This window comes from Brachyhypopomus gauderio, chromosome 9, assembly GCF_052324685.1.
Source record: "Brachyhypopomus gauderio isolate BG-103 chromosome 9, BGAUD_0.2, whole genome shotgun sequence".
Taxonomy (NCBI): domain Eukaryota; kingdom Metazoa; phylum Chordata; class Actinopteri; order Gymnotiformes; family Hypopomidae; genus Brachyhypopomus; species Brachyhypopomus gauderio.
Window position 1 is genome coordinate 17,129,583 of NC_135219.1, and position 20,553 is coordinate 17,150,135.

Sequence of the window (20,553 nt, forward strand, 5' to 3'; positions counted from 1 at the left end):
AACTAGAAACAACAAGTCTAACTGGGAAATTATGTTTATAATTAATTGTTATATATTCACCCTTACAGTCAGATATTTAAACATTTTTTTGAAGATGAAAACTTATGTAAGATCTCAAAAGTATAATATACTGACCAGATTCTATCGCCTGACATGCCGACTTTACAGGATGATTGTAAAAATATTCTACAGTAAAAAATCTGCTTCTTCTGGATTTATACAGTCACTTATGTGGTCAATCAAACCAGCTTGTCAGATCTCTGAGACGATGTAAGAATCAGGAGATACAGCCATAGAAACTAAGACCAATGCACTGTATGCACAGTACATTATCGCCCGACATGCCAAGTTCTCAGGACAATTAATAAAATATTTTACAGTAAAAAAATCTTCTTCTTCTGAATTTAAACAGTCACCTTTGTGGTCAATCAAACCAGCTTGTCAGATCTCTGAGACGATGTAAGAATCAGGAGATACAGCCATACAAACTAAGACCAATGCACTGTATGCACAGTACATTATCACCTGACATGCCATAGAAACGTACAATACATTCTATCGCGGCGACGTAATGAAACTACCGCATTATTTTTTAAGGTGGAACGGAAAGTGCGAATAAGACACTGGTGAATAAGGAACCAACTTCAGTCTTTGATGGCAGTCCATTGCACTTCCATGCTTTCATTTGAACAGATTATAGAAGCAAAAACCAGCAATGCTGATGATTGCCTGCATTATCTTGCACAGTACACCAGGGGGCAGCCCAACAAACTTGTTAAGAACTGTCAACATATGTCAGATGGTGCTGACATACTCTACTGTATGACCATTTTGGAAATGAACATGTGATTGCATCTGCTTATCTGAACAAAGTCCACTCATGGCCATTAATTAGATGAGAAGACGGAAAATCTCTTCAGGCGTACTGTCTATTCTTGTGTGGCTGTCGCAAAGCGATGGAAGAGGTTCATGACCTCTCTGAATTGAATACACCTGCCAATATGCTTGCTGTGATTAAAAGGCTGCCATATAAGTTGAAAGACAAATGGCGAACAGTAGCGTGTGACGTCCAGGAGCGGCAGCATCGCAGACCTACATTCGTTGATATTGTTCTCTTTCTTGAGCGTCAAGTTAAAATTGCTACATTCCCTGTCTTTGGAAACCTATGTGACATTCCTCCAACACATGTAACAGCAGAGAGCAGTGATGGAGGAAAACGTCCTTAACCAAGGGCTAAAGGAAGTTGCTTTGGGACAACTGTTACTGCCTTTGAGAAAAATCATCAAATAAAGGTTCAAGATTGTCTATTCTGCAAGGGTGGGCACGCACTGGAGTCATGCTCTTTGCTTGATGAGAAGCCTCATAATGAAAAGTTTTCCTTTCTTAAAAGGAATGGCATATGTTTTGGCTGTTTGTGTACTGGGCACATCTGCAAAGAATGTAGAAAACGCCTTTCTTGTAAAATTTGTGATTTCAGACATCCAAGTATCATTCATATACATCACAAGGAGAAGAAGGAGGTCAGATCTGACACTGAAGCAGATCATTCTTCTGTTACAGTCTAGACCAGTGGTCTCACTGGGGCCGGTGAGCAATACTGCAAGCTTGCCATTGTACCAGTTAAGGTAAAATCAAAGAAAGGCCAAAGAATAGTGGAAACCTATGCCTTCTTGGACCAGGGGAGTTCAGCGTCGTTTTGTACAGTGGGTTTCCTGGATAAGCTGAATCTTTCTGGGAGGAAGACCAGGATCTTCTTGCACACATCTTCTTGCATGGGACAAGAGAAAGTGGTGGACAGTTCCATTGTGACTGAACTGGAAGTTGCTGGGTTGGACAGTGATGTTTACTGTGAAATGCCTGACCTCTTCACTCAACATAGAATGCCTGTTAATGTGTGTAATGTTCCAAGACAACAAGACCTGGATGATTGGCCACACTTGAAGCATGTTTATCTGCCAGAAATTGAGGCATAAGTGGAGCTTTTGATCGGCATGAACATGCCCAGAGCACTGGAATCTCTGGAGGTCGTCTGGAGTGTAGGTGATGGACCTTTTGCTATTAAGACTGTGCTCGGTTGGACAGTAAATGGGCCATTGGGCAGAGAACGCTGTGGAAGGCCAGGGTGTCTAACAGTCGCCATCAACAGTATTTCTGCTGTTATGCTTGATAAATTGGGGAAACAGCAGTTCAAGATGGACTTCCCTGAGAACAGCCAGGAGCTTCTACAGGAGGACCTGCAGGCCAGCGAGACCAAAGGCAGGAGGAGCAAGAGTAAAGGAGACTCTCCCCCTCAGCCGAATTTTCAGACCCAGAGTGTGTTTGCAAAAGGACTTTGCTTTGTTTGCAATGAGGACTTGCAAAAGAAGATTCAGGAGAATGAAAGGCCTCATATTCGGTTCCATGAGGTAGATGAGTTTCACCGCCAGCAGGAGGCGCAACTGAGGACCCAGCTGGAGCAGGAGAGGGACGCAGAACAACACCAGGCCATGGTGGACTGCCTCGACATCAAGCACACAGACACCATAAAGAAGCTGCAGAGCGACAAGGCTCGTCTGGAGATCAAGGTCCAGATGCTGGAGCGGGAGGCCAAGGAGTACAGATGCAGGACTGAAGAGCCAAGCAGACCCAGTACACAAGAATCCACTGATCCCAATGACTTGGAAGCCTTAACACCGAATCACCTCCTCCTTCTCAAGTCCAATCTGTGCTTACCACCTGGTCTGTTTCAGAAAAATGACCTTTATGCACGCAAGAGGTGGAGACAGGTCCAATATATATCTGACCTCTTCTGGAAAAGATGGATTAGAGAATACTTGCCACAACTTCAACAGCGCCAAAAATGGGTACAGAGTAAACGCAATTTCATTCCCGGAGACGTGGTTCTCATAGTAAATGACTCTGCACCTCGTGGTTCCTGGAGTCACAGCAGTTGCACCAGACGAGAAAGGACTTGTACGTCAGGTCTGGATTAAGACCTCAACCAGCTTTGTATGCAGACCAGTCACAAAGATCTGCCTTCTTCAGGAGGCCTCTGACGCATGACATCATCTTGGAGCCAATTGATGCAACTACAGACTGACTTGATATTTAGGCTAAGTGCTGGTAACCTCTGGCCTATGACTGACTGATAAGAAGAAAAGAAAGGAGAAATAACTGGATGGACCCTTTGGAGTGCATTATATTGGTTTATTGAAACTGTGATGTAGTGTGTTTTATGTGCTGAATTATGGTATTGGATGTGTTAATTATTACTGTGTGGTGTTGTAATAATTAGGGGGCGGAATGTTGTGGACAGGCGTAGACTTGGGTTTAGGGTTTGTGTGCACTTACGTAATGACGTGTACTGTTTGGGTCACGTGGTGTCTGTAGCGGTAACAATTTGCAATATCACCTGTGCACTTGCTAGGTGATAGCAGGTAGTGAGTGGGTGATGTGGGAAGCCTACTTTTGCTGACCATCTAAAACGCTGCAAGTTGCTAAAGTAATCGTTGCCTAAGGATTATCGCTTGTATCTGCACTTCATAACGTTTGTGGATTGTGGAGATCTGTGGACGCTGATGTTTTAATTTTGGAATATATGATTGATACAAAATAAAGCAACCATAACTCAAGCTTGGATTTACGTTTTGAACAGCTAACGCGTCGGACACTAGTTTCCCCTATTCAGCCGCTCAACGACTTGGGAAGTTTTTTTTGGACAGTCATCAACAGGTGTGTTTAAAAGCTGTATAGTAGTTTGAATGTGTAGCCTCTATGTTCTATGCTAAGATTAAAAAATGTATAAATGATAAATAAAAGCTTTGCAATTTAAGCATGACTACAGTAAGTGTAAAAAAAGATAAGCCCACACTGAATAAGAGTAAAATGGTGTCAAATGCTTTTAAGACATGTTTGCATTGCATGAATTCATAAAGCAGCTTTGTTTGTAGCCAGATACAAATATGTTATAGTTGTTTAAAGGAGGGAACACCCTTAACATGAAGAATTAGAATTGAGCTGTTTTATCAGAGATATTCAGAAAATACATATTAGAGATGGTTTCAATAAAATCATAAAAGTGATTGTGATATAATAATGCTAAGATTGAATCCAATGACTTTAACCAGAAATTTTAAAATAATTTTTCTACGTCGTACCCCACACACATAAATTACAAGTCGGTTGTGCTCCACTAGTTATGAGGGGCCGGTCTAAACCAAAAATGCCAGTGCCGATTTTTTTTCCCAGTTCAGCCCTGGTTAGAGAGAAATTCGATTAAAATGGCCACGGTTTGGCTGTCTTCCTCGTCATGGTTGGTGTTGCATTCTTGATCGGTGACAACCCCTCTTGTAAAAATCCGTTAGGAAGGTGATGTGTAGCAATGGAGGAGCGGAGCTCCAGATATCGCTGAGGGAAACCCCTCTCCCCCCGCCCCCCCCTTTTTTTTCTTTTTTTTTTAAAAATTAAATCACACTTCACAGAGGTGAGTATACAACAAACAGTATACAAAAACATAACATACAAATGAGCCAGAGGTTATCTACATTAAACAAACAGGTTATAAGTGGAACATACATTCAAAGTCCTGATAGCCTTCTTGTTTGTTGAATCAGCAAGCAGTTTGAAATAATATTTCATTTCCTTTATGAATACTTCAAAACAAGGGGTTTTCTTACCAAATTTACATTTATGAATAAAAAATTTAGCTTGAAGCAAAATCAAGTTTAGTAAAAAATAGCAATTCCCTTCTTTCTTGGCATACATATGAAAGCCAAAGACAACATTTTCCCAGTATAAAACAAAATCTTTGAGGAGATGATCAATGAAAAATCTGCTGAGGTCTCCCCAAAATTGTTTGCTCTGTGAACAATGCCAGAATAAATTAACCACTGTTTCTGGATGGGAGTTACAAAAAGAGCAATTTGTTGACCTGTGACAGCCCTATACAGGTGAACACAAAAAACATGTGAAGCACCGGAGTAGCATGAGTGCATTTCAGTTTTACTAATCAACTGCCATTACCCTCTTTTTTTTGTCAAGGCAAGCGAAAAAGGACCCAGACAGACCTGGATATCGGCACACATATTCTGGAGATGCAGGCACAGGATGTGTGGATGCACGAGCAGCGTGAGGAGCACATCCAGCTGCTGCTCCGTGATTGTCGCGAGGCCCGGGAACAAGAAGCTGAGCTGAGGAGAGGGGAGTTGGCGGAAAATGTTTCCTTCAACCGGGCTTTCCTCGGGGTGCTTGGCAAACTTGTGAACACCATGCGAGACAGACGCCAGTAAAAGCACACAAAATTTTGCTTGTAGTACTTAACAATAACATTTTGTACTTTAAATATCTATTTCATATTAAGCTATACATTATTTTTAGGTAATTTGCTTTTAGCACTTTTTTAAAACTATAACTATTATTTACATATTTTGTACTTTAAATATCTATATTTCATAATAAGTTATACTTTATTTTTAGGTAATTTGCTTTTTGCACCATTTGTTTGCACTACAGTTTATCTACGCCTATTACACTTCTTTACACTATTACAAATCTTTTCTTTTTTTTTTTTTATAATGGCTCAGTGTGATCAGACCGTACTTAAACATTTCACTGCAAGTTGTACTGTGTATTACTATGCATGTGATCAGTAAAAGTTTGATTTCATTTGATTGTATGACTGATGCTTTTTATGCAGGGTGTTTTCAGCCTGTTTGAGTAATCAGTCCCCCCAGGATTTCGCGGGCCTTTTTTGTGATTGAACGTTATCGGGCAGCCTGTAAAATGGACAAAATTAAGTATTATATCGAGATCGATCGCCAGTGGTTGGCGCCAGAGCGAACTATAGTTATGGATCAGAGATAAATAAACTTTATCTCAGTTTAAAGTTTAAACTTATAAACTTTATCTCAGACCCTCGCCGCTTGCGTGCGCTGCAGTGACTTCGCGGGCTACCGTTGCATTGTGGGGAATGTAGTGTTTGTGCGTGCAAAACACCATCGGGCGGCTGTGGCCTGCGGGCCGGTTCTAATAGTAATTAAATATCATCCAGGGGGCCATAGATAATCAATTCGCGGGTCATATGTGCTCTATGTAGTTTGGGCAGGAATGATCCCTCTCAAGATTTTGTATGCCCCGCCCCCTGAAACACAGGTGTTGGGACAGAGAATGCACAATGATCCCTCTCACTTTCTTGAAATGATCCCTCGAAGTGCAACAGCTCGGTGGCAGAAATGGACATTCCGTCTCTTAAAAGACTATGAAAAATCACTTGGAGTGGATGGGCTGGTGCTAGAAATGTTAAACTTGTTGGAAATACATGTATGAACCCATCATTGTGAAACAATAAAACACTGAAAACAAAAAACAAAATCAATTTATCCCCGCTTCCATGTAGTGTACCGGGATACTGCTTTTCCCGATCTTTTTGCCGTTATTTTCGTCGCTCATGCTGCTTTCAGTCTGCTCCTCTTCAGCGTGATTGGCTGAAGTTGCAACACCGCCCTGAATTCGCGGGGTTTGTTTGAAGTTGCAAATCGCAACATCGCGACTTTCTGGAGGGTCTGAGTAATACCAAATTATATTACCAATAATTAGAGCAACCACATACAATAATGAAGATAAAGATAAATAAGATACAATAATGGTATGTGTTAAGGGGCATCATGTTCTTTTAATTGTCTTAACATAATCAGCAGCGGATAATGAGTTTGACAATCACAGATTTATTGCTTTGTGTACGTGACACAGGCAATGGCAACAATTTAACTGTTATGATATATTGCATCAGTGCATTGCGAGCATCTCTACCATCACACTCCTCCACACGGTCGGAATGTCCACACTGAGGATTTGCGACGGCTATTAGCCAACAACAAAGCCATCTGAAACGCACACACACAGAATGCATTTTTTACTGCGTTAGCTTTACACGCTTTACACATTTATCTCCGGGAGAAAGACTGACGTTAACTAGCGTTAGCTTAGCTTACCAGCCTGCGTCTTTTTCTCCCTCTCCTGTCGTCCTCGGCCTGATACTGCTGTATGGTCTTAAGGAGTCTCCGCTCCTTTTCTTGTGTCGTGCGTCTCGCAAACTGCAACCTTCTCTTGCTCTCTTCATTTGCACGTTTCCGGAAAAAAAGCCATAATTCGAGCACAAGGTACACGAGTCCTTCCATCGCCATCTCGTCCGTTGTTGTACGGTGCTGTGGTCGCATTCAAATGATGTCACGACATTACAACCCGCACGCCAACAGCGACTCCACCCACATTGTATTGTAAAATAGGGGAGAACTGAAAACAATCGCGGAAATACTCGACGCGTAAATGAACAAGCAAAAAACCAAAGAGGAACAAAGGACGCCAGGGGAAGCGGCTGGCCGGCAGGCACACACGCCGCGAGGAACAAAAAACACTTCCCAAAAACCAAACGGACAGGAAGGATAACAGCGGGAGGAAAACTTGAGAGAGGCCAGGGAGCGGCGCAGGAGGTAGGATAAGTACTCGAAGTAAACAGAGAAACAACCAAAACGACTTGAAATAAGCAGTAGGCAGGGTGGCGAGACACCGAGCAGAGACAGTAGCAAGAAACTATGGTGTGATTTTTGTTTCAATAGTTCCACAAAAGCAAAAGTAAATCCAAGAGCAGAAAGTATATGTTATGAATGCAAAACAGAAAAATATATATCAAAAGTATATATTTTTAATATAATTGGTTATTTGAAACTTATTTTCGTTTGCATTTTGACAAGTTTTTGGTTCCATTGTTTTTGTTTTTTTGGATTTTCCCAGTAAGGTCTTTTGCTTCTGGAATCTCTCTTTGCTTCTGCTTCGTTTTTTGCTTCTGACTTTTGGAACACATTTCACGTGAGGGAGGGTCTTAGATGAAGGCGTTCCTCTGCAATCTCCATTGGTCACTGATTCCGGACTGACACAGAGCTCTGAGACCGCCTCTGGGACCAAGCCACGCCCACCCCACCAGCCTCCCAGCGTTTTCAAACATGGCGGAACGCGGTGGTTCTGTTTCACAGCAGCATGTAAACTGAGTTTTACCATTAAAGTTTATAATTAATTGCTAAATGGTCTGTAGATATTGCAAATGTACACTGTATTTGTATTTGACAATGATGATATCTGAACCCTGAGGACCGTTAACATTTACGTGTCTTAATTTGTTGTTTGCAGGGGGAGATTGCTGGACCATCCAGGATGGTACAGGAGGATGAGGACACAGTGTCTGCCTGTTCAGAAAGGCCAGCTGTAAGGCGTGTGTGTCTATGTATCTGTCTGTTAATGTGCTGTGTGATCTCATGATTTGTGTTGTGTTTAAAGGAAATGGAAGAACAGAGAGAAGACCCTCAGACCTCCATGTCCAGAGCTCACACCTCTACAAGAGAACAAGTGAGTAGTAGTTATGCAGTTCAACATGAATAAATACTTCTCAATCTTGACTATACTTCTGTCTTGAAGGAATCTGAGATTAGTGAGATCTACAAAAGGTACTTAAAAAGATGTATTTGCAAAAATGTCTCACTTTAATATGCTTGTTTTTGCAAGCCAAGTAAATCAAAGTTTCTTCTGTCCACAGGCTCAGCAAGACAATCAATAAATTTCTCTTTCCAAAAAAAAGGTGTCTTGTTTTGTGTTAATGAACAAATGCAAACAAAATATTCCCTTAACTAAAGTAAGTGTTTGCATACATGTCCCTCACAGCTCTACCATCCATGTGGTCTGCAATTAAAATGTCGTCTTCCCATTGCTCCAACAGCACTCTTGGCATTACTCCTTTTTGCAGTATTGCCACATTGTGCAAAACTGCACAGGCTGCTATAATGTCACAGGCTCTCTCAGGGGTCACTCTGAGATGGCGCAAGCAGTTAAATCTGCTCTTTAACTGTCCAAATGCCATCTCAATGCATGCCCTTGTCTTTGAATGTGCACGATTGAACCTCCTCTCTGCATCTGTTGTAGAGTCTGCATATGGGGTAAGGAGAAAAGGTTGGCAGGGGTAACCCCTATCCCCAAGCAGCAAGCCAGGAAAAACACCTACGATTATAAGGAGTTAAACACTGAGGCGAAATCTGCACTATTTTGTGTGGTTGGAGTATTCTTACCTTGGGCAAACCTCTGTGCCAGTGAGGAGGCACAAAATATCGTGCACCGAGCCGGGCCATTTTGCCTCAATGTTGGAGAATAGAAATTGGCTGGTGCAAACCATCTAGAACAATGGCAAAAGTGACAAAGGGTGAAAGTTGTTCAAACCCATGGAGCGACATGCTTTACAATTTCTGTTGGGTAGGCAAAACTTGCATGTACCTGTACATTGATGCTGTGAAATGATTTTCAGTTCACATAGTCTGCTTCCATGGGTCCAGATGGAGCCTTTATCCTGATGTGAGTGCAGTCTATAGCACCAATGACATTTGGAAATCCTGGAGAATTCAATTCATTTTGAATTGAATGAATTTTAGCATGAAATAGTTAATCAAGAAGAATACAGAGCACTTCGGTAAGTGCTCTGGATAAGAGTCTCTTTTAAAGTCATATAAATTTAACTCCAAGTTACTGCTGTTCTGAAAAAGCTTCTTTTATGGGAAGGATGCCTCTGTGACCAGGGAATATATTAAGGAAGCAAGACAAACCTATGGAATTTCGCGGCAGACTGTTGGCTTACTAAGATGTTCTGCATCCCCAATGCTGTATAGAAAAGAAGCGCAAAGCGATACAGACCGTTTAGGGTTTGGTAAAAGCTTTACTACGTCTAGTGGTCTTCTCAATATATGGCCCCAGTAATTTACAAAGATATATAATACTGTGTCTTCTGAACCTGTAGCGCTCAAATAAGTAGTATTTTTGTGATATAGAGTTTATGCTAAATGTATGTTTGTTGACCATAACTGCGATTACACTGTATTCCATTTTACACTGACCTGAATTTGTTAAGATTAAACCAGTACATTAAAATGTGTAAAAACCTCACTGATTAACAATGAGTATGTACTCTGAAGATCGAAATATAAATTGCATTTGGAAATATAATTATTAAATTTTGATAATAATGACCTGCAATCATACCAAACTAATAATTACAGTACTCAATTAAATGTATAAAAATATGATATGATATGCTACATCCACAGCAATTTAATGGATAGAATTGCAGCGGAACCTTGTTCCTCTTGAACCAGTTTCCCGGATGGCGAGACAGACATCACGCTGCTCAGCCAATAGAAGCGGTCCCGCTAAGCTAAGCCTCAACTCTAGCCTGGTACCGAGCAGGTTAGTTCAAACGTATATGTTGCTGTAGTAACTGAGCGAGGCTCAAAGCCTATTTCGTGGAACCGAATTTGAGCAAAATGAGCCAGGCTTGTCTTTAAAAGCCCGGCTTACTGAGTTAGCTCGCTTCGTGGAATACCCGCCAGAGCCGTAGAAAGAGACGGCTACGGCTCAAGACCCTTTCAAAGTTTGTATACAAAGATGACGTCACGAAGATGCGCGCGCATATTGGCAACGGAAGTGTAGCTTTTCATCATTGACTTGCGTTAACATCAGCGCTGTTTTTTAAAATATGTAGTGTTGTTCAAAATAGAGATGTCTGGTTGTTGTGTATACGGCTGTTCGAACCGTTATTCGTCGGGTAAAGGTTTAAAGTTTTATCGAATACCATCTGGATCGCGTCCATTTCAGAGCAATAGGAGACGGCTGTGGCTGCAGGCTATTAACAGGGTGGACTGGACAGAGGACATCATAAAGAATGCCCGCGTCTGTAGCGCCCATTTCATATCAGGTAAGGTGGATTTTCGTACATTTATTTAAGTCAGGACGTCTGGTTATAGCTGTCAATTACTCGGCCAGGGCTTAAAATAAAAACGGGCTTGTCCGAAGTGCTATTCCTAACTAGCTAGTGCAAGCACTTTCACGAGCTTCCCTGAAATCAAATCGCATACAATAAACATACTTTTTTGTTGCATTAACCAACTTCTTTTAAAACTGTTACATTTAATGTTAAAAAAGATGTGCACAAATACATAATTGTGCTCTTTGGGTTGTTTTCTTATTTTGTTACATATTAATTTAAATTAATTAATAATTGTATTATTCTGCTTCACAGGAGAGGCATCGATAGACTCTGAAAGCCCTGATTTTGTCCCCTCTGTTTTTGTGTACACAAAACAAAGTAAACATCCAGAGGGAAAAATTGACAGGTGAATGAATTTTTTTTTCAGATAGTCTGAACTAATTGTTAGAGTTTAGCATAACCTTTCTAAAATGATTAATTTTTACATTACATAGGTTCAGTAGAAAAAGGAAAAGGGATGAGAGGAAGACTGTGACACAACCTGCTCCACCTCCACAACCAGTGGACTGCGTTGACTCTTGCACTGGTATGGGTCTTAATCATTTCATGTTTTTTTAATTGTAATTTATTAATTATGCTTAATGTAAATTGTTAAAATGCACATAAGCTAATGTGGCAAATAACATAGCTGATTGAATTTCCAAATTTTTTCTTTGTTCTTAAGTTGAAGAGACTGCAGAGGTCATGGTACCACAGAAAGACTATGAAGATCTATTCACAAAACATGGTCAGCTTCAGGAAGAGTGTGTCAGCCTGCGTAAAGAATGTGAACAACTTCGGGAAGAAAATGCCAAACTTAAAGAGAAGCTGAAAAACGCACAATTCACCTGTTCAACTGTAAAGCCAGACATAACTCAGTTTGTTTTTCTCACAGGGCTTACTACTGTTATTTTTGATTGGCTTCTAGGGAAACTAGTGGGTAGTGTAAAAAATGTTACCCATAATCTCAGTTTAGAGGATCACCTATTTATTATTTTGATGAAATTGAGAATGGGTTTTAGTAACCGCTACCTAGCCTACAAATTCAATGTTACAGCACAGTATCAGACATTTTTCGGAGCTGGTTACCTGTTATGGCACACTGCTTGAGGCCTCTCATTAAATGGCCTAGTAAACAAGCAGTCCTCAAACACATGCCAAAGATTTTCAAGAGGAACTTCAAGAGATGTAGATGCATCATAGACTGTACTGAAATTTTCATTAGCCGGCCTAGTAGTTTGACTGCAAGAGCACAGACCTGGTCCACATATAAACACAACTATACAATCAAATACCTAATTGGCATTTCTCCTGCAGGGTCCATAACATTTCTATCACCAGGTTTGGGTGGTCGGGTGTCTGACAAACAAATAACAAAGGAATCAGGACTCCTCGAACTTTTGGAGCCTAACGATGAGGTATTAGCAGATCGTGGATTTTTAATCAGAGAGGACTTGGCATCTTATGGTGCCACTTTACGAATTCCTAACTACACAAAGGGTAAAAAACAACTTCCATCACATGAAGTTGACTCCTCTAGACAGCTTTCACATGTTCGCATACATGTTGAGCGTGAAATTGGACGCTGGAAAAATTTCAAAATATTACAAACTGTAATTCCAGTGTCACAGGCAGATACATTAGATGATATAGCAACTGTATGTGCAGCCCTCACAAACCTGTGCAAAACTGTTGTGCCAAACAAAAAGTAAGAATATGCTACACACATTTTAAATAAGTGCACTACTCCAAATTTATTTTTCTCTTTATTTTATTTATTGAACTAAAAACTGATTAATTGAACCAGTCACAGCTCGGATTTCACGTATGTATTTCATACATTGTATATGCATTGTCTATTGTATATACACATGAGATTTATAATTTCATTTGCCACGTTTATTAAACTGAGTACAGTAACAAATAAAATATTTTTCTACAATATATTTCTCTGTACTTTATTTTGCACTATTTTAATCATTCTAGCATGTTCACCAAAATAATCACCTCATTTCTTACACTGATGACAGAGCCAGTCTGCAGATTTTCTTTTTATCTGTGCACAACTGTAGTGGAAATGATGGTTGCATTTCACACACTCAATCATTTTGCCAAACATTGGCCTTTCACAGTGTTTGCAAACCCTCTTGGCCTTCAGTGCAGGGTCGTGTTTCCAAGTCAGGAGCTCTGGCAGCAAGAAGGAGACAAAGGCGTCTCAATGGTTGCACGATGACTTCTGACTGAACAAACAAAGTCCACGGAACAAAGTCACAGTGGCCAACACCACACACAAACATGTGAAGCTGAACTTCATAGTAGTACGGGTGTGTGTCCTTAAGTACATAAGAAGATTCCAGGCAAAACTGTTTGTCTTCAGAACTTCCCTGGAGGCTCTCTCGATATTTGAATGGACGTTTAATTTCAACAACTCCCTTGCCACAGCAGACACAACTTGTTTTTCCATCAGGTGATGACCCAAGATGTGGCTCTTTGTGGTGTACAACTAAACCAGAGGAGGTGACTGTGAAATCTTGATGGATTTTGACCATATAGTCAGTATAGCACTTCCTTGCAGTGTCCTCAGTGCTTTTTCCCCAACACACCAGAGGTGGGGACTCGAGTCACATGACTTAGACTCGAGTCAGACTCGAGTCATTAATAAAAGACTTTTGACTTGACTTGAAAAAATATTCAGAGACTTAGACTTGACTTGGACTTTTACACCAATAACTTGGGACTTGAATTGGACTTGAACCTGTTTACTTGCAAAGACTTGATTTTTTTACCCCAAATCTAAATTTTAAAACGCATATTAATATTTATAAAGTGCGCCCCATTCATTTCATTTCCGTCCTTCTGACGCAGACCGGTCCTCTGCTTTTCCACACTCTGTACGTTGTGTGTGTGTGTGTGTGTGTGCATGAGCTGCAGCACAACCAATCAAATGGGGGGGGGGGGGGGGGGGTCAGCGAACGTGAATTGTTTCCGGGCGGGGTGTAAAATGGACACAAATTAAGTATTATATCGCGTTCGATCGATCGCCAATGGTTGGTACCAGAGCGAACTAGTAACTCATTGAATCATAGATAAGGATCAGAGGTAAATAAACTAGATTTTTTTTTTCGGCGTGAGAAATCGGATGTGTGTCGTGAGAGCGTGTGAAGACGGTCAAATGCGTGTGTCTCACGCTCAATGCGTGAGGGTTGGCAACCCTGGGTTCTGTATCTGAACTCAGGGAAGAGAGCCTCTCTCTGTCACCATCATATCCAGTTCTATCTCAGCATGGATTGTGTATTTGAAGACATCTACGTCGAGAAAAAAATATATTGACAAAAGTGGAGCGAGTTTTCAGCTATGGGGACATCATTCTACGGCCTCATCGTGCACAAATGACATACAGACTTTTGGCCAGTTTGGTCTTTTGCAAATGCAATGCAGAATAGTTTACTGAAATGTCTAAAGTTGCATTCCTGATTCCTGTTAATTGTTCAGTTCTTATATTTGTTTGTCGTGTGTCACTCACACATGGACACACATGTTCTCCAAGAAACCAGATAAGAGAAGAGAGGGAAAAATGCTGTTATGGTTCTTTGTATTGTACTGTGAAAATATCAGCACTTTTTATTTGAACATGGAGTTCCACTTATGACTTTTTCACAGAATATTTATTTCTGGAAAATTGTAGTTTAAAGTATGAATATTTTTGCAGCTAATTTTAACAAATTGAACTGTGCAATAAAGAGGTGTAATTTAAAGTTTTTTTTATACTTCGTGTTAGGTCCTAATGTGATGAGTTATTACTGTACACATAGTACTATTCTCTTACGGGAGCGTGATGAGTTGTTGCTGTATGATTGTGCTGTTCTCCCGAGGGAGCGTGATGTGCTGTGGTATGTGTGGTGTTGTGTTGTAATCTCTTTCAGGTGCACCCGGGATGATGGAGTCACATGGTTCTGGGTGGTGCCTGACAAGTCAGTCCTCAGCTACAAAAGGCTTCCTGGAAGTGAAGACGGCAGGAGAGAGTGGCAGGCTCTCCTCGTTTGTTCTCCCTGTTTTGAGGATGATTTTTGGATATATATATACATCTGCTAATCCGATATTGAGAATTGTTAGACTGCCCCTTGTTCTTGTGTGTGTGTGGTGGACTGTGTCTCTGTTTTTGCGTAGTTGTGTTTATTATGTAGTGTTCTCTTTTATTTTCTTGGTTGTTGTTGTTGTTAGTATTTAAAAGAAGTTGCTTAGCACCAGGTAGGGTAGGCCGCTGTTTGTTTTGTAGTTTGGTTTTCTTTTCCCGTTTTCAGCGTGGCCTACCTGAAGTCAGTCGGTGCTAAGCTCATGCTTGTAACATCTTGCAGATTTACTTTTACGTTTACATATTGTCTAAATACATATTATTGAATCAGTTAAAGTGTTGTCGGTTCCTCTTTATTATTTCGCTCCTCCATTCACTCCATCATTCATTTGCTGTTACCGTCTGACCTAGACCGGGCGGTAACACTTCGTGTTTTCAGTTGCACATGTTTTATCAAGATTTGAGGAGAATACAGATTTTAAAAAGTACACATGTCTATTATTTACATTTAAAATATACCTGCAACATTGGTTTAAAAAAAAAAAAGAATCGAAAGGACTTGAAATTCCAAGTTTCAGACTTGGGACTTGACTTGACTGTTGCCTGTCTTGACTCGAGACTTGACTTGACTTGACTGTCTTTGCTTGAGACTTGACTCGGGACTTGAGGATAAAGACTTGGACTTACTTGAGACTTGCAAAACACTGACTTGGTCCCACCTCTGCACACAGCTGGAACATTTAGGTGTGGTGTGTTGTATTGCATTATATCAATGAGACATTCTTTGCTAATATTGTCAGTGGTGCAGACTCTGTGAAGTTTTGTGCTGGTTATACGGCCTGCTCTATATGTGTGCCATGCACTGGAATGAGACTGCTGACGAGTGATAAGCTCATGTCTCTCCCACTGTTGTGGCTGTGATGTCTTTTTCAGTTTGTGAAACACCTCTTCACATTTTACCTGCATTTCTTCTGGTGTGAGTTCTCTGAGGGCCTCCTCATATAAAGATGTTAAAGGATCAGGTCAATCTAGTTCTTCATTTGGGTCATTATCTGAAGAAGCTGTATCTGTATCACTGTTGTCTATACTTGTCAGCACTGCAGCATCTGGGGCAACACCGTGAAGCTCCTGGATGTCATCATCTGTCAACACTGTGATATCTAGGGTTACAAAAAAGGGCAATTACTTTGAAGCATGTAATTCTGTATCAGTACAGTAAGGATATGGGGCAGTTTCCCAGACAGGGATTAAGCCTAGTCTTACACTACATGTTTATTTCACATTGGAAAAGAACCGGCCCGCAGGCCACAGCCGCCAGCTGGTGTTTTACACGCACAAACACTACATTCTCCATAATGCAACGGTAGCCCGCGAAGCCACTGCAGCGCACACAAGCGGCGAGCGAAAATGACGTATTCGCAGTGGATCCGCCCGTGCGCGAGGGTGTCGCGCGCTGTCGATTCGCGAGGTCGTGCACCTCTCGAATTTTGTAACTTTGCGCGCACCAGCACGTTAAACTTAATTAAGTTAAATATTTATACATATATTCGAAATGGTTCGAAATAATTCGCTTTTTATTCACATTATTTAATGGTTGTTTATTTTCAAAACGCCCAATCTTAACGTCTTCACGTTCTCATGTTTCATCCTGAAATTACAAGAGGCTCGTATTTGTTAACGTAATATTCAGTCAGATAGCTATTTGTTGTGAAACGAAGTAGTTACAATTTCAAGCATTTTCAAGTACTTTAGCCTAAATTCCAGCACTTTTTAAACCTTTATTATTTAATTCATTTAATCTGTTTGCTTGTTGAAAAATGTTTTAACTTGAAATTACTGACAGATCCATAAGAAAATATTGCTTTATTCATTTAAGCAATAAATAATATACACTGTATTAGGTCTTGGTTCAATAGGCTATGTGCAATCATTTCAATATGTTTTATTAAACCCTTGTAGCAAATTTGTTTTTTTGGCCCTTAGTGTATTTGCCTTTGACATCCCTACATTATACTATCAAACAGCAAGTTGAGAGTGCTTCAGTTCTGGGCCTTTTCTTATGTAGCACCTCCTATTTCACTGTCCCAAAATCCTGATCGTGAAATCAGCGTCCCAGACCTGTAAACACAATCATTCACCTTTCCTGTCGTGTTCAGGGGCTCAAGGTTTGACTGTAAATGCGTGCTGGGCGGAGTTTGGTGCAGCTGATCCTGCAAAACTCATTAGTTGATTCTAATATGAGTTGGCTGTGTTTCCACCATATGTTTCCATACATGGTTTAATTTAATTTCAAATCAGTACACAGTGAAGGCAACAAAAAGATGTATTGCTGTTCAATTACTCATGCCGTTCTGCATAGGTTAGCTATATTTAATAAGGCCATAACCACATGTAATAGGGTTATAAAAAGGTTTTAATGACCACATTTAATAAGGTCAAAGTATACAGCATGGCCTTTGAGCTATAAAACGTAGGATCTAATCCACTGAACATATTCACATGTCTGATCTAATATCCAGAAACATGGCAGATGAACTAAAAATGTTGATCCTGCAAATATTAAGAACATTCATGAATCAATGTTTACCAAAACCCAGCTGGCTAAATGCTCTGCAGAAGAAGCTCCGAGGAAGAGTCTCTCGGCCTAAGTGCTGCCCCTAGCATACGCCACCTCCATCGCAGCCAAACCCCAAAGCAGCTGGAAGCTTGCCCCATGGAGATAGCCAAGCCCCTGTGTGGAGGGCCGTGGTGTCTCCGGTGCTCGGGTGTTTTAGGCGCAAGCTGCCCCCGTAGCGGTGGCTCTTTAATCCCACAGCCGGCAGCTCCAGCTCTCCTGTGGCCTCTCAGAGAAGCGCGCCTTTATATAAAGAGGCAGGCATTTTCATCTGACTCCCATCATCATGGGTTGACATATCAGGGTGAGTTCAGGAGACAGACACCCACTTGCAGTCAGCTAAATCCACGGGACACTGGGAGTGCTCTGGCGATAAGGTGTCAGCACTCATCTTCTACCCCCTCTCTCTATCACTCCCTCTCTCTCTCCCGTTCTCCCTCTCTCTGTCACTCTCTCATCATCTTTTTTTCCACTCATTCTCTCCTATTTCTTTTTTTTCTTTTCCCCACATTGTCTCCAGGTCCTTTTTCTTTCTCTATCTTGCATTCTCTCTCTTGTTCTTACTTTCCTCCCTTTGATCTGAGGAGTAAGTAGGAGTGAAGAAAGTCAGTTTAATTAACTGTTTCAGAGGTTAATAAGTTCCTTTGTCCTGTGACCTCCTTTGTGACTTACATTATTACCACTAGGCAACCATTAAGTTCTGCCCCCACCATCTCTCTCTCTCCCTCTCTCTTTCTCTCACTCTCTCTCTTTCTCTCACTCTCTCCAATCTCTCACTCTCTCCAATCAGTAAGACAGAGAAGAGAGTGGACTTGATCATTCGAATGAGTGCAAGTATCAGGCCCCTCTTCCCTTTGAACTGTGCTGAAGCCACTCCCACTGAGAAGGCTGCTGTACACATTATGAAATGTCCACATTGCTGGCAGAAATAAATATTTTGATATAAATAGTTAAAGATCCAGCACACACTTATTTTCAGTGCTTAGATGATTGATAACAGAAATAGTCATGCAGGCACACATAAATTTCAGGACAAACACCTGTACAATCGCCTAGGTGCTTCACAAATATCTTTTCCGTAACATCCAAATATAACAATGCTAACTAGTGACTTCACCAATGAGAAACATGCTAACATTATCCCAACTGTAAAATGAGAAATGCAATACAGTGTTACTGTATCCATTACCATCTTAGCGTTGTGGCTAATGTTTTGTCAAAAAACAAATCGAGCATGCGTTATTACCTGTCAAGCATAAATGTCACTAACTTGATAACTTTCTTTTTAATCCTTTCAGGTCCTGTAGATCTTTCCACCTCTAAAGGTGCTTTGCCTTGTTTTATCTTGGGCCCATTCATTATTTTTTCTTCTTAACTTGCTTTTCTTTATTTGGTATCTTCTGTTTTTGTCAGGTAAAGTGTATTTGGCAGGGATGGGCAGTTTTTCCATTGATGGTGGCAACCTGTCATTGCTTTTGTAAAGTTCCTGAAGCCTCATTGATTGCTCTTGTCAGAGTGAGAGTATGTGGATCCCAGACAGCAGTTAAGCCTGTCTGTGTTATTGTTTGTCAGTCCTCGTGCACACGGGTCGGTGTGTGTGGGGGTGCGTGAGGGCCGTGCTGGTGGTGCGCTGAAGGGCAGTGGTGTGTTTTTATTTAGCACTCCTGCGGAGGCACAGTACATAACCTCCACCTTCCTGCTCTGCCTCCTCTCCTTCAGCTTCAGAACCCTCTTCCCCCTCTCCTCCTCCTCCTCCCAACAGTAATGCCCAATTTCCACTAATGCCCTGTTGGACAACAGCACCGGTGGCGGTTGTTGTTAACCCGGGCCTCGACCGATCCGGTATGGAATTTCTATTTTTGATCCGCATCATTTTGATTTGGCGCAGTTTTTACACCAGATGCCCTTCCTGACGCAACCCTCCATATTTATCCGGGCTTGGGACCAGCACTAAAACACACTGGTGTGTGCTCCCTAGTGGCTAGGTTAAGGTCTGCATCACTGATCACAAAAGTCAGACACTCTAAAGATAAATTAAAATGTGGAAACATTTACTACCATTGGACTCTGTTATTGTCTCGAAACCTGCCCTGCACATTTTAATGTGCACCCTGCTCCCAACACACCTGATTCAACTAATCAGCTCATTAGCAAACCCTTTCAGAGTAGCACTGGAAGAGTTAGAGCAGGGAATTTACTAAAATAGGCAAGGCTTTGCGCCTCCAGTAGCAGGGTTGGGAAACATTGAGCTAATATATCAAGCAGACAAATTACAGACACATAACATTTTGAGTCGATTGTCATAAAGTAGAATAGCTTAACTGCTTTGGTACTAGTTGTGTTAGGTATGGTGACAAGCAATTTAGCGTGCAAACGCAAATAAATGACGTGTAGTTCTATTCGGTTTAGGTTAGTAGGATATTAACAAATTTATTCTTCCTTACCTCAATCCAAACCCTTTCATTCTTCGCCTTACTATTCTCTCGGAAACGTCGAAGAGTCCCGCAATTTTCTGAGCTATTGTATGCCTTCATGGCCTCTTCGGCAACTCTTTTCAGGTTTGAAAAGTGCTGGAATTTAGGCTAAAGTACTTGAAAATGCTTGAAATTGTAACTACTTTGTTTCACAACCAATAGCTATCTGACTGAACAGTTCTCCAGTACGTTAACAAATACAAACCTTTTGTAATTCCAGGACGAAACATGAGAGAACGTGAAGACGATAATATTGGGCGTTTTGAAAATAAACAATAAACAATGTGATAAAAAGCAAATTATTTTGAATCATTCCGAGTATATGTATAAATATTTAACTTAATTAAGTTTAAATAAGTTTAAATATTGAAATGGACCTTTAAAGTGTACAAGTGCTTGCATTCCACCTTGTAAAGGTGTATGAACCCTGCAAACATGACTTTGTTCATTGAGCTGAGGCGCAGTGCCCGCGAATTTACAAAATTCATGAGGTGCACGACCTCGCGAATCGCCAGCGCGCGAGGCTCTCGCGCACGGGCGGAGCCACTGCGAGTCGTTTTCGCAGCGCAGCGAAAAAAAA

General features: G+C 41.1%; 3 long non-coding RNA genes across 4 annotated transcripts; 2 read left to right on the top strand and 1 right to left on the bottom strand.

Annotated features, from left to right (window-relative positions):
- Nucleotides 1-6,623: 6,623 nt before the first annotated feature.
- On the bottom strand, nucleotides 6,624-7,179 carry LOC143522509 (uncharacterized). The gene is made up of 2 exons (XR_013133031.1): nucleotides 6,969-7,179; nucleotides 6,624-6,860 (listed from the first exon to the last, which is right to left on the bottom strand). It is a non-coding gene; the product is annotated as an uncharacterized LOC143522509 (long non-coding RNA).
- A 76-nt stretch (nucleotides 7,180-7,255) lies between these two features.
- LOC143522507 (uncharacterized) lies at nucleotides 7,256-8,607 on the top strand. 2 transcript variants are annotated; one of them, XR_013133030.1, is made up of 4 exons: nucleotides 7,256-7,466; nucleotides 7,768-8,012; nucleotides 8,161-8,376; nucleotides 8,564-8,607. It is a non-coding gene; the product is annotated as an uncharacterized LOC143522507 (long non-coding RNA). The 2 variants fall into 2 exon arrangements; XR_013133029.1 differs by lacking the exon at nucleotides 8,564-8,607 and having other exon boundaries at nucleotides 7,261-7,466; nucleotides 8,161-8,553.
- A 1,668-nt stretch (nucleotides 8,608-10,275) lies between these two features.
- On the top strand, nucleotides 10,276-12,719 carry LOC143522510 (uncharacterized). Its single transcript, XR_013133032.1, has 4 exons — nucleotides 10,276-10,762; nucleotides 11,087-11,180; nucleotides 11,269-11,360; nucleotides 11,499-12,719. It is a non-coding gene; the product is annotated as an uncharacterized LOC143522510 (long non-coding RNA).
- The last annotated feature ends 7,834 nt before the right edge of the window (nucleotides 12,720-20,553 follow it).